A 13,766-nucleotide genomic window follows, 5' to 3' on the forward strand; every position below is an offset into this window, starting at 1 on the left:
ACCAATATATAAACAAGGAAGTCCCTGATACAAAGTCACTTATCTGAGGCATAATGGGATTCCTCATGAGAGTGCACCATCCTACATCAAAAAGGGTGGGAAAGGCTTAGTCCTAAACCAAGCCCCAGGCTACAAGGATCCTGCCTGCCCACAGCCCGCCCCCAACACACATTAATCTCACCTGGGTGATGGGCTTCCATGTGGGCAGCGCCATCTTTAACAAAGTGAGCATAATATATTTTATCTGCCCAACAATTCCTTTGTTCTAGTTTTGTTGAGTCCTCCTCCTTATTTCTTCTTATAAAAACCCCTGCTTGCACCAGAAGAGGTAGATAAATTTTCTGGGGACAGGAGTCCCCCCATCTTCTCAGGGGGCCGGCATTTGCCCCTGTCCTAGGATTCTAGATTGTTCATCGCCTGCAGGTCATTTTCCCAGCTTCAGGAATGGGTATAGATATAGGGATAGGTAGAGGTATATAGAACTAGGTAGAGGTATAGATATAGACCTAGGTATATAGATATAGAACTAGGTATAGATATAGGGATAGGCAGAGGTATAGATATAGACCTAGGTATAGATATAAGGATAGGTAGAGGTATAGATATAGACCTAGGTATAGATATAGAACTAGGTAGAGGTATAGATATAGACCTAGGTATAAATATAGAACTAGGTAGAGGTATAGATATAGACCTAGGTATAGATATAAGAATAGGTACAGGTAACATAGATACCCCCTAACCCTCCCCTCCATATGTGATTTCATCCCATATACAGTATTCCCATCTGTCCTGTTTACTTAAAACGTCTTGAATATTTGGATAGGGTTGAACTATTTCACATTTCTTTGCAGTAGCCAAGTACTGTGCAAAGCAGTCCTTTAGTAACCAAGAGTACAGCCACAATGATGTCCTATAAAAAGAAAGTTTGCTTTACTATAAAAAAAAGTAGCCCTTTGGCCCTGGCAGGTTGGCTCAGTGGTAGAGCGTCGGCCTTGTGAGCAGGAGTCCCGGGTTCGATTCCCAGCCAGGGCACACAGGAGAAGCGCCCATCTGCTTCTCCACCCCTCCCCCTCTCCTTCCTCTCTGTCTCTCTCTTCCCCTCCCGCAGCCGAGGCTCCACTGTATCAAAGTCGGCCCGGGCGCTGAGGATGGCTCTGTGGCCTCTGCCCCAGGTGCTAGAGTGGCTCTGGTCGCAACAGAGCATCGCCCCCTGGTGGGCGTGCCGGGTGGATCCGTGTCGGGCACATCGGGAGTCTGTCTGACTGCCCCCCATTTCCAACTTCAGAAAAATACAAAAAAAAAAAAAGTAGCCCTTTCACCGTACGTCATTATGGGTGGACTCTAGGCTATTGGCTCTGCAGGTGGACACCGAGAATGCGGTCAGGTTATTGACTAGTTTGTTTATATTTTTCTATCATAAATAGGACTGGAATCAACAGTCGTGAGGATAGATCACTTCTATTTCCACCAGTATAAATTTTGGTTTGAATTCCCAAAAGTTGGCTGTGTCAGAGAATCACAACTGTGTAATTTTAGGGGGTGTTGCCAAATGTCCTCTCCTGAGAGGTGTGGCATTTATCATTCTCAACAACAATGTCTGAGAGGGCTGGCTTTTCTAGAATCTCACCCATAGAGCTTGTTGCCAAATTATGTATTTTTGCCAATCAGGTAAATGAGAGATGACATGTCAATTTTAATTTGCATTTCTCCCTATATACCATATAAATTTTGATAAATTCTTTAAATACCAGTAGTGAATTAGTTAAGCCAGACTAGGCAAGGAAAGACAGTTCAATAAAAATTTTTTTAAAAATACGACATTTTTATTTGTGCATTTATTCTTAGGTATCATTTGTTATACTTTGGGTCCTATTATACAATACTTTTCAAAAATAAAAGGTCATTATTTAAGCATTATAAATCAAAGAAAAATGTAATTTATTGAAAAATATTTGATTTAGAGGCAACTTAACATGATTGCAAATGTACTCATGAAGAATAAAGTAACCTATACAGTACCTTGTGCATAACTTACAAACACTGTTGTCGAAATGGCCAAATAAGGGCTTAAAAAATATTATGTTAAAAATCCCTGCCCTCTTTCTGGAGGACAATGTGATTTTTTTCAGTTTTTCTGTTTTGGTATTGTTACTACACTTGTTGCGACCGTCATTACTAATGACAGTTGCATCATTTAATGTGTGTGAATATATGCACATTCCAGATCTCCTGTATGTGAATGCAGAGAAGTTTTTAATCTACTCCAATGATAAAATAAAAATTCCATTTTGGGGCTCTGCTGAAGCTGTCCTGGGATCATTATCCCACCCTCGCTCATGAGCGCCTCAAGTTAGATACCAGCTGGCCTTCCTTCCCTCCTTCCTTGAGGGTTCAGTCAGCTTAGGCTTAGTCAAAAAACAGCGGTCAGCCTGACCTGTGGGGGCGCAGTGGATAAAGCGTCGGCCTGGAATGCTGAGGTCGCTGGTTCGAGACCCTGGGTTTACCCGGTCAAGGCACATGTGGGAGTCGATGCTTCCTGCTCCTCCCCGCTTGTGTCTCCCTTCTCTCTCTCTCTCTCTCTCTCTCAAATGAGTAAATAAAATCTTAAAAAAAAAACTATTAAAAAAATAGTGGTCATTAGACAAAGCAACAGAAAATCTGGAAAGAAGAGGTGTGTGGGTTTGAATCTATGGACTGGGGGTGTGAGGTCAGCGCTCCCGGTCAAGGGGTCAAGGCTGCGTCTACCCAACAGAGTCGTGTGTGGTCCCAGCCCGCCGAGCTCGCCCTGACTGGTGTGCCGCGCAGGATTCAGAATGCTTCTTTCTCCTCGGGTTTGCTCTTTGGGAGACTTGCCTGAGGTCCACTCACTCGACAGGCCCCTTTGGCGTTCACAGCTGTCCTCAGAGCCAGACACCCAGCCTAGTCCTGCTGCTGCTGCTGCTACTTTATCCATTTGAGTATAAATACAACGGCCAATCACCTCCTATGTCCAGTAACGCCGAGAGAGAGTTTCGCTATCCTATCAATGAATCTTGTATAGAAAATGACCAAGAGCCTGGTATGTGGTCACTCGATGAAGGTCAGCTGATGGCTCTGGTGTCTCCTTTAGAGATGGCTCCATTCATTTGGTCCTTCCCTTAATTATTTAGTCCCTGGATTGGCCCGGTGCCTTATACTTCTCTGTCCTCCTGTCCTCCTGTTCTGAGTTCAATTCTTGACCCTGCTGCTGCCACAATGCAACATCACAGCCTTCCTGGGTGGTCGCTGGTGGTCTACAATAAAGACGGGGTCATCGCACCCCCAACCTGACACCAGTCCCTGGTCAGGCATTCAACACACAGCCTATCGATTAATCGTCCTAGTAGTTCAACGGCTATTTTCACCCATAAGGCGGCGATGACTCAGAGAAGTGACTGACTTCGGGTTAATTAGCTAGTAACGATTTTCTCATGCATATATCTCAGTGAGCAGAGTTCTTCTTTACTTGTCAATGATATTTGGATCCAAAAATTCATATTGAATATACAAAGCTTTACTGAACCAAATATTTTTTTTTTTTTAGATTTCATTTATTTATTTTAGAGAGAGAGAGAGAGAAGAGGGGAGAAGCAGGAAGCATCAACTCCCATATGTGCCTTGACCAGGCAAGCCCAGGGTCTTGAACCAGCGGCCTCAGTGTTTCAGGTCGACACTTTATCCACTGTGCCACCACAGTTCAGAAACTTAACCAAATATTATTAGCACTTTATGACCAGTGTTTAGGTACCAGAAAAATATTCAGCTTTTTTTTTCTTTTAATAAATGTAATTTAGACCCTGGCTGGTTGGCTCAGTGGTAAAGCGTCAGCCTGGCATGCAGGAGTCCCGGGTTCGATTCCCGGCCAGGGCACACAGGAGAAGCACCCATCTGCTTCTCCACCCCTCCTCCTTTCCTTCCTCTCTGTCTCTCTCTTCCCCTCCAGCAGCCAAGGCTCCATTGGAGCAAAGTTGGCCCGGGCGATGAGGATGGCTCTGTGGCCTCTGCCTCAGGCACTAGAATGGCTCTGGTTGCAACAGAGCGATGCCCCAGATGGGCAGAGCATCGCCCCCTGGAGGGCGTGCCAGGTGGATCCCGGTCGAGCGCATGCGGGAGTCGGTCTGACTGCCTCCCCATTCCCAACTTCAGAAAAATACAAAAAAAAGAAAAAAAAAAAGAAAAAGAAATGTAATATAATGATGTGTAGCTGAGTGTACTCTTTGAAAAGCTGCTAGCCGTGGCTTTTCTGTGACTAAGCATGCCGTCTGAATTGTTTTGCCAGGGTTTACACTGGAGGTTTGCCAGCAGCTGATGTTACAAGGTGTTAAATGTTGCAGTAAGCTGTCACCTGTAATATTTCCGGAAGCTGGTACACCTATGTGAGATATAAAATATTTCGTGAGACATTTTTAGACTAAATGGACTCCCCAATCTCTCTCTCGCTGAGCCCAGGGACTGGCAGCGATGTCCTTAGAGCGTCCCTATAGAAAAGTCACTTCATTTATAACCAATTACATTTTCAATCAGCCTCCAAAAACTCATCATCAAAATTCTGCAAATTCTCCCTGCAACTTCTCTACCAATGAAATTTCAAGATTAATATCCTTGTAGAAAGAGTAAACAGGATAGTTAGCAAACATCATTTTCTAACACGATACTGGCTTATTGAGTTCAAGGCTCTTAAGAAAGGTGAGTTGATACATCCTAAGTGTAGAATAACTATAAATGATTAAATCACAGAGGCTGTTGCTTATTAAGACAGCTATAGGAAAAAATTACCTTCCCTCTTTCTCTGAATTATGGAGATATCGGGGGGGGGGGGTTGCTATCCTTAGTCATGTAATCAAAAATATTTTGGGATGTTTTGGTCTGGCTTGTTTTCCTTACAGGTGTGAGGTTATACTTATCAACAGGGAAGGGGGTGCCCTTCTAAAAGAGAATGGGAAACATTTTTTCTCGCTCTCTTTCAGGGTCCACTCTGGCCTCAGGACACAGGCTACGGAGAGAGTCCGGGCAGGTGTGCCGAAAGCTCAGAACCCACACTTCCAAGCTACGCATCTTGGGTCCGTGTCCTCGTGACGGACGGCTAGGGCTCTTCAATGATGTCATGTTCTCTAACAAGGACCGCTCCATCTCCTTCCCTGGAAAACCCAACTCATCCACCATCTGGGTCACCCTCGAATTCTCAGCTTTATCTCTTCACGACCTCTCTCCGGCCAAATGAGGCTACCAATTCTCTCCTCTTTGGAAATGTTCTCTTGGTCTTTGTTATTTTATACATATATATATATATAATGTATTTCTAGCTTGTAGACTATAGTGTCCTGTTTATTCAGAATTCACACATTCAGATCTTATCCTTCATTAAAACCCAACTCAAACAGTACAGCCTCTTAAAGTCGCCATCCCCAATGAGAAGAGTTCTTCCCTGTGCCCCGAAATAATACGTGTTGTAAGAACCTGTACAGCTCCCGCAACCCCCCAAACTGCCAAGCTCCTAAAGTGTTATTTTTCTCTTTTGGTAAAAAAATGATAAGATGGATGTCTTACTGTTGTCCATGAAACTCTGTGTTATGTATGGGCTGCATCGTGACCCCTAAATTCACACGGGGAAGCCTGAACTCCCAGGACCTCAGATGATGACTGTTTTGGGGCCAGGCCTTTGAAGAGGTGAGTGAGTGTAAACAAAACCCGTTCGTGGGCCCTGATGCAATCCGATTGTTTTTTGGTTTTTTGTTTTGTTGAGCGAGAGGAGGAGAGATAGAGAAGCAGACTCCCGCATGCACCCCCCCCCCCCGACTGGGATCCACCCAGCAAACCCATCTGAGGCCGATGCTCAAATCAACTGCGCTGTTTTTAGTCCTGGAGGCTGATGCACTTGGACCAGCCAGGCACTGGTTGCAGAAGGGGACGAGGGAGAGAATGGGGAGAGGGGAGGAGAGAGAAGCAGACATGGTCACTTCTCCTGTGGACCCCCTACCGGTGACGGAACCCAGGACGGACGCACGCCGGCCGACGCTCTATCCACTGAGCCAACTGGCCAGGACCTCCCTGGTATTTTTATAAGAAGATAAAATTTGGACACATCAAGAGACAGAGGACCTGCTTGCCCAGAGAAAGAACACACACAGACACAGCCACATGGCGGCCGTCCCTAAGCCAGAGAGAGACACCGGGAGCCGCTTAACCTGCCAGCACCTCCCCTCAGAGTCCTCCTCTCCAGCACAGGGAAGAACAAACTGCTAATTGTTAAGCCACCCATTCTGAGCGGATTTCTCACGGCAGCCCTTCTATGCTAATAATACACTCCGCAGCTCTGAGCCCAATGATAAGAAAGAAATGCGTATGAATTCAAACGTTGGGAGCTCTTCTTTCAAATACCGCCTCTTGTCTGTATCCTATGTTTTGCTAGATGGCCTTTATCCAAAGCTTGGGCAGCAACCTCCTTGACGGTGTGACAGTTCAGTGGCTCCAAACACTTCTGCAAATAAATGAAGCTCTTCGCCGGCCCCGGCAGCGTGGAGTGATGGCACGCTCTGTTCCCAGACAGAAAGTGATTTTTCATTCAGGAATCTTCTCGGTCTCAGTGTTTCAGAAATAAAATGCTGACACCGAACAGAGGCGCGCTCTCTCTCTCTCTCTCTCTCTCTCTCTCTCTCTCTCTCTCTCTATATATATATATATATATATATATATATTCCCTGCATTATTATAAGTGTCGTTCTGTACAAAAGACTGATAAACCAATTTTTCTCTCAAAGATATTCATCTGGGAGGATGAATAACACAGACTTGAAAGCCTCATGCTTTTCAAGAACTACCGTCTCTGCACCGTGCACGAGCTACGAGAATACAGACACTGTGTCGGTGGCTGAGATGGAAGGCGGCTCACCTCCATTTAGGGACAAGGAGTTTGAAAGGAGGTCAGGGCCTGTCCAGGCAGCAGCCCAGTGGACAGAGCATCGAACTGGGACACGGAGGACCCAGGTTCAAAACCCTGAGGTAGCCGGCTTGAGCGTGGGCTCATAGACATGGCCCCATGGTTGCTGGCTTGAGCAAGGGGTCACTCGCTCTGCTGTAGCCCCCCACCCCCCTCGCCAAGGCACATATGAGAAATCAATCAATGAACAACTAAGGAGCCACAATGAAGAACTGATGCTTCTCATCTCTCTCCCTTCCTGTCTGTCTGTCCCTATCTGTCCCTCTCTCTGTCTCTTTGTTTGTTTCACTCACAAAAAAAAAAAAGGAGAAAGAATAAAAGGAAATCAGAAAGGAAGTCATTGATTTTGAACTTCAGCTCCTATGTCAGACAACGAAACAGGTTCTGGCGATACAGAGTCAGGATGACCCCTGGACCACAGGGCTCTCAACCCTAACCGCACGGGGCAGGAACGGAAATAGCTGCTTTTAATTAAAGATAGCCAGTTTTAATAAATATGAGCACGAGGCTCTAGAAGTTCCGAGAGAGGAAGTGAGTAACCATGGCAGGGGGTCAGAAGAGGCTTCTCCGGGTGGGTCCCTGAGCGATTCCAAGTCCGAGGCACCGGTGACCACGCCCATGCCCGGTATGAGTGCTGTGTGTTTACGTCATCCACTCCGCCCGCCCAGCGAGGGACGTAGGATGCTGGTTCCCACTTACAGATGCGGAAACAGAGGCACACGGAGGTCGGGACCGGCCCAGAAGCAGAGACACAGGTTGCTGTACACTCTTCTGCCTCCCACACTGGGGGGCTCTCGTCCACGAGAAGCAGATACAGTTCTGGCATCAGGTGACATCCTTCGCTCAGGAAAGGTCTTGGGGAATCCGAGCCCCGGAAAGCTCAAACTCTCTAAATGCTTTATATGACGTAATACTTTCTACAAGCTGGGTTGTTATAAAGGCTAAGAACACTTCTGTGCTACCAAATATACAGATACGACTGCATGGAGAACTGGGAATCGTGTGAATGGACTTTTCAGCCATCAGAATGATCCCGCACTGGTGCCCAGGCTCGATTTCCTGACGTGACGACGTGTGTCCGACCGTGAATGGATTTCTCAGCCATCAGAATGATCCCGCACTGGTGCCCGGGCTCGATTTCGTGACGTGACGTGTGTCTGACCGTGAATGGACTTTTCAGCCATCAGAACCATCCCGCACTGGTGCCCGGGCTCGATTTCGTGACGTGACGTGTGTCTGACCGTGAATGGATTTCTCAGCCATCAGAATGATCCCGCACTGGTGCCCGGGCTCGATTTCGTGACGTGACGTGTGTCTGACCGTGAATGGATTTCTCAGCCATCAGAATGATCCCGCACTGGTGCCCAGGCTCGATTTCGTGACGTGACGTGTGTCTGACCGTGAATGGACTTTTCAGCCATCAGAATGACCCCGCACTGGTGCCCACGCTCGATTTCCTGACGTGACGACGTGTGTCTGACCGTGAATGGATTTTTCAGCCACCAGAATGATCCCGCACTGGTGCCGGGGCTCGATTTCGTGAGGTGACGACGTGTGTCTGACCGTGAATGGACTTTTCAGCCATCAGAATGATCCCGCACTGGTGCCCGGGCTCGATTTCCTGACGTGACGACGTGTGTCTGACTGTGAATGGACTTTTCAGCCATCAGAATGATCCCGCACTGGTGCCCGGGCTCGATTTCGTGACGTGACGACGTGTGTCTGACCGTGAATGGATTTCTCAGCCATCAGAACCATCCCACACTGGTGCCCGGGCTCGATTTTATGAGGTGACGACGTGTGTCCGACCGTGAATGGATTTCTCAGCCATCAGAATGATCCCGCACTGGTGCCCACGCTCGATTTCCTGACGTGACGACGTGTGTCTGACCGTGAATGGAGTTTTCAGCCATCAGAATGATCCCGCACTGGTGCCCGGGCTTGATTTCGTGACGTGACGACGTGTGTCTGACCGTGAATGGAGTTTTCAGCCATCAGAATGATCCCGCACTGGTGCCGGGGCTCGATTTCGTGACGTGATGACGTGTGTCCGACCGTGAATGGATTTTTCAGCCATCAGAATGATCCCGCACTGGTGCCGGGGCTCGATTTCGTGACGTGACAACGTGTGTCTGACCGCTCATCCTAGGGCCAGTCAGCTCCCTGCTAGGGCCTCTCCCCGGGGTGTGATTCAGAACCCATCCAGGAACCGGTCGCATTCTCAGCCCCTTCTTCTGGAGTGACACGATGTCCATGACATCACCTTGCGTGTCACTGTTATAACAGCGACAGTTGGTAGGCCCCTACGGTCGCGGGCTCTTGAACGTAAGTTGCCGTTCTCACTTACCTCTTGTGCTCGTCCTGCCTGCTCCCCTGCACTGCCTAGTGGGCCTCCCTGGGGCCACGGGCCACCTGTGATAAGAAATCACTTTCCTGCCACTCGGCGTGACCAGTGTCAGCACAGTTCTCAATAAATCCTGGCAAAACTGCATAGCTTCCGACAGACAGAGAGGGATGGGGACGCTGGAACTGTTCTCACACTCTGTCCGCTTCCGTGAGAGGAATGGTGGCCTGGGAGGGACGGAGGGACGGAGGGTGGCGTGGGTGGGGAGAGCTGCCAGGAGTCGTCCTGTGTCACGACCCGGAACACGCGTGGTCGCAGAGCAGGAAGCCCGCGCCGGCAGGGGGCAGGGGGCATGGCACGCTCTGGGTTCCCACCGACAGAAATAAACGCATCCTCCTGGACAATGACCTCCCCAGTTTGTGCAAAGAGACGCGACACAGAACTCTAATCCTGACCACCTTTAACCGTCGATCCTTCCCCAACTGTGTGTCGGAACAGAAATATACCACGACACCCTGGTGGAAAAGAGATGCACCTTCAAAGTCTTTTTTTTCTTTCAACCACATATATTTTTGTCTATTACACTTGACATATAGTATTATGTTAGTTTTAGGTATACAATCCAAGTGATTAGACATTCTATAACGTACGAAAAGATCATCCAGATAAAGCTCACGCCCACCTGACACCATGCACAGTTGTTACAGTATCATCGCCTGCATTCCCTGCGTGCACCTCACATCCCTGTGACTTGCCTGTCACTACCCAGCTGTAGTACTTCTTACTCCTTTCTTTCAGATACTTTCCTGCGAAAGGTCAGGCTAAACCAAGTCAAGTAGAGCCATTGGCATTGCCATGTCAGTTGTCTTTCTCCAAAAGAAAAGAAGTAGTTCTATATTAAAAAAAAAAAAAAAAAAAAAAATGTTTTCTTTAAATGTTTTTCCTTCCAGAAGGATAACTGTTAAAAATATCTCACAATGTGGTGGACAATGAGATAGAAGATGCCCCACGGTGTTAATGAGACAGAGCAGAAAAGTAGAGGTGGAATGGATTGCCAAATCACCTCTTCGAAGTCGCTCTCGCAGAATTCATTCTTGCAGAATTCTTAGAGAATGGTATGTCTGCAACTACAGTAAGAATGGATAGTGTCACTCTGGTCCAGCATGGTATGTACATCACTGGTGCTATTTTCCAATGAAACTTTGTCACTCGGCTCAAAGATGAGATGGCGAGGTTAAATAAGTCATTACATAGCAACAGTATCTTACACAACAGAGGACCATCGGAACCTATGAAATAAGTCATTACATAGCAACAGAATCTTACACAACAGAGGACCACTGGAACCTATGAAATAAGTCATTACATAGCAACAGTATCTTACACAACAGAAGATCATTGGAACCTATTAGAAATAAGCAAGCAACTCCTTCCATCAGAAATGATTCGATGGACATTCATAAGAAAAATAAAACACAAGGCACATTTTTGGCAGCTATAAATATTTTCTAAATATTTCAGAAACATACCATGATCAGAGCACTAAATAGGAAATTAGAAAAGTCAAGGCCATGAATATTTCAAAAAGCCCAACACAGGTAACAGCATGTTCACGCATTACCTAGTGTGTCACTGCTGCCCCTGAGTCTTCTGGTTGTAATCACAGTATTCTTACAGTTCATAACCCCCTTTTATTTCCTTGCAATTTGACCAAAAAGAAATATTGTCTTCAATTTTTGTGGATATATAGTACATTGCAATCAACTGGCAGTATTTAAAATTGGCTTAGAGATTTCGTAGCGTAAGAGCAGAAAAAACACAGACGTCAATCCTTGGGAAATACAGTTACACAAATCTTTATTTAGTAATTAAAGAAGACACCTACATTGTACAAGATGTATTCACAAATTCTTGTTCTACTTTAGACCAGGATGTATTATCATATACTCTTTCATTTTATTCGTGGGTGTGGGCTTAAGTTACAGAGTAAATCCACTTTTCTTTTTTTTTTTTTTTTTTTTTTTTTTTTTTTTTTTTTTTTTTTCATTTTTCTGAAGCTGGAAACAGGGAGAGACAGTCAGACAGACTCCCGCATGCGCCCGACGGGATCCACCCGGCACGCCCACCAGGGGCGGTGCTCTGCCCCCCAGGGGGCGATGCTCTGCCCATCCTGGGCGTCGCCATATTGCGACCAGAGCCACTCTAGCGCCTGAGGCAGAGGCCACAGAGCCATGCCCAGCGCCCGGGCCATCTTTGCTCCAATGGAGCCTTGGCTGCGGGAGGGGAAGAGAGAGACAGAGAGGAAAGCGCAGCGGAGGGGTGGAGAAGCAAATGGGCGCTTCTCCTGTGTGCCCTGGCCGGGAATCGAACCCGGGTCCTCCGCACGCTAGGCCGACGCTCTACCGCTGAGCCAACCGGCCAGGGCTGTAAATCCACTTTTCAAGACAGCGTATCGAAGGCTATTCATAGAGACTCCGGACTTGAACCAGGCTGCCAGTAACACATTCGTGTTTCATTGCTCCCCAAAGTAGGCAAATTCAATGACAGAAGTAGCAAGGAATCAGAACTATCCCATGGGTCTTTAAGTTTCTGCCTTTAAATTTAGAGAAAAAAAAAATTTTTAAGTTTAAAATGATAATCAGCTGTCAAATAATTACAAGCGTATGTGTAATGCCGTTACTCAATGTTTACCCATCGTACACATGTGTATACAACTGCATACACACACTTAAACTCTATGTGGAAACGTGTGTGTAATATGTTCACCAAATTATGTTGTGAGGAGAGAGCATGGCCCGGGTGATAAGGCCAAGTAGCCTTTCGCTTCAATCTTCTCTGCAGTGACAGCTGTTCGATCCCAGACTCTTGAGTTTGTGTTTTATCAGCTGTCAAACAAGAGGCAAGGTACAGTTACTCCCCAGTGCTCTGGTCAGCACAACAGGAAACACTTCTTGCATTCTCACTCAACAGTTTCAAACGCCAGGAGAGCTCTTAATAAACTAGCAACCTTCAATTAAGTCATTCTCCCCCAAAGGTGGGCTTTTCGTTCAGTGAAATTTCCATCTATGCACCGATTAACCAGAGTACTTAATATGAGGGGCCCTCTGAACATGACAGGGAGGATATTTAATTACCTATTCTCCAAGACTTTTTTTTTTTCCAATACGAGCAGATAGGCAGACTTTCTGAAAACAGGGAAACTGACAATAGACACAAACATATATAACCCAGAAATGAAAGGCTCTTTGGGTCAGAGAGACTCTTGTAACAGAGTTTCTGGGGAAAGACAAGTGGGACCGTGGTCCACGGTTCAGGGTTAGGACGCCTGCAGGGTCCCCCACCGTGCCAGGAGATGCACTGTTTTCTCTAGTAAAATCTATGTCATCAGATAGGAAACTCCTCGATGTCACAGTCATTCACGGAAGAATACATCTGTCCCTGGAGCCAACCACTACGTTCAGACCCGACACAGGGCAGGTACGTTCTTGCTCTCATTCGGGAAAACTTTCACCGCTGCCTGGAACGCACAGGGTGCAGTTCCTGGGAAGCTAATTCCCTCAGGTGTCCCCTCTACTTGTTATTTTTCTGAAGTGAGAGGCGGGGAGGCAGTCAGACAGACTCCCACATGCGCCCGACCGGGATCCACCCGGCATGCCCACCAGGGGGCGATGCTCTGCCCATCTGGGGCGTCGCTCTGTTGCAACCAGAGTCATTCTAGCACCTGAGGCAGAGGCCAAGGAGTCATCCTCAGCACCCAGGCCAAATTTGCTCCAATGGAGCCTGGGCTGCAGGAGGGGAAGAGAGAGACAGAGAGGAAGGAGAGGGGGAGGGGTGGAGAAGCAGATGGGCGCTTCTCCTGTATGCCCTGGCCGGGAATCGAACCCGGAACTTCCACACAGTGGGCTCCACACGCTACCACTGAGCCAACCGGCCAGGGCCAGGTGTTCCCTTCTTTTATTTATGACCTCTCCCTCTCCTTCCCCAGCATCTGATACACACACGTCAATCGCTTCTCAGAAGGGACCTGTCTCCCAGGAACTCTGCGTCCCCTCCTGACAGCCCCTCACCTACCTCCTACCCTCCACAGGGCCAGCAGAGCAGGTCTGCTTCCCCACTTTCTCTTCCTTGCCCCCCCATCTCCTTTGCTAGTGACTCATCCACGTGCGGAAGTCGGTGTCCCTGGCTCGCGCTGACTCGGTGGCTAGATTTCACGCGAGATATCTCCCTTGAGCTCTAAACTCCCCTCCAGTTTCCGCTGGCGCTTGTCCATCTGTACATCTTACAAGTGACCGAAATCGCGAGGTATCATCCCCCCCTCCCCCAGTCGCAGAAGCTGAAATGTCCACGGCCAGGCGGGACAGCACCCGGCCAGCAGTGACCTTCCTGCTGCCTCTGTGGCTTCTTCAGTCCCCACCCCAGGGCTCCCACCCCCCTGGCATTTTTCCATGTTCGCACCATCGAGCA

At 47.6% G+C, this 13,766-nt stretch overlaps 1 protein-coding gene and 1 non-coding gene across 2 annotated transcripts in view; one reads left to right on the forward strand and one right to left on the reverse strand.

The window, feature by feature from the left end:
- CSMD1 (CUB and Sushi multiple domains 1) overlaps nucleotides 1-13,766 on the reverse strand; it is a 1,728,861-nt gene that overhangs the window by 1,296,899 nt on the left and 418,196 nt on the right. The window lies entirely within an intron of this gene.
- On the forward strand, nucleotides 960-1,035 carry TRNAT-UGU (transfer RNA threonine (anticodon UGU)). The gene has a single exon. It is a non-coding gene; the product is annotated as a tRNA-Thr (tRNA).

The sequence above is a fragment of the Saccopteryx leptura genome, chromosome 4 (genome assembly GCF_036850995.1).
Source record: "Saccopteryx leptura isolate mSacLep1 chromosome 4, mSacLep1_pri_phased_curated, whole genome shotgun sequence".
In the NCBI taxonomy this organism is placed as follows: Eukaryota; Metazoa; Chordata; class Mammalia; order Chiroptera; family Emballonuridae; genus Saccopteryx; species Saccopteryx leptura.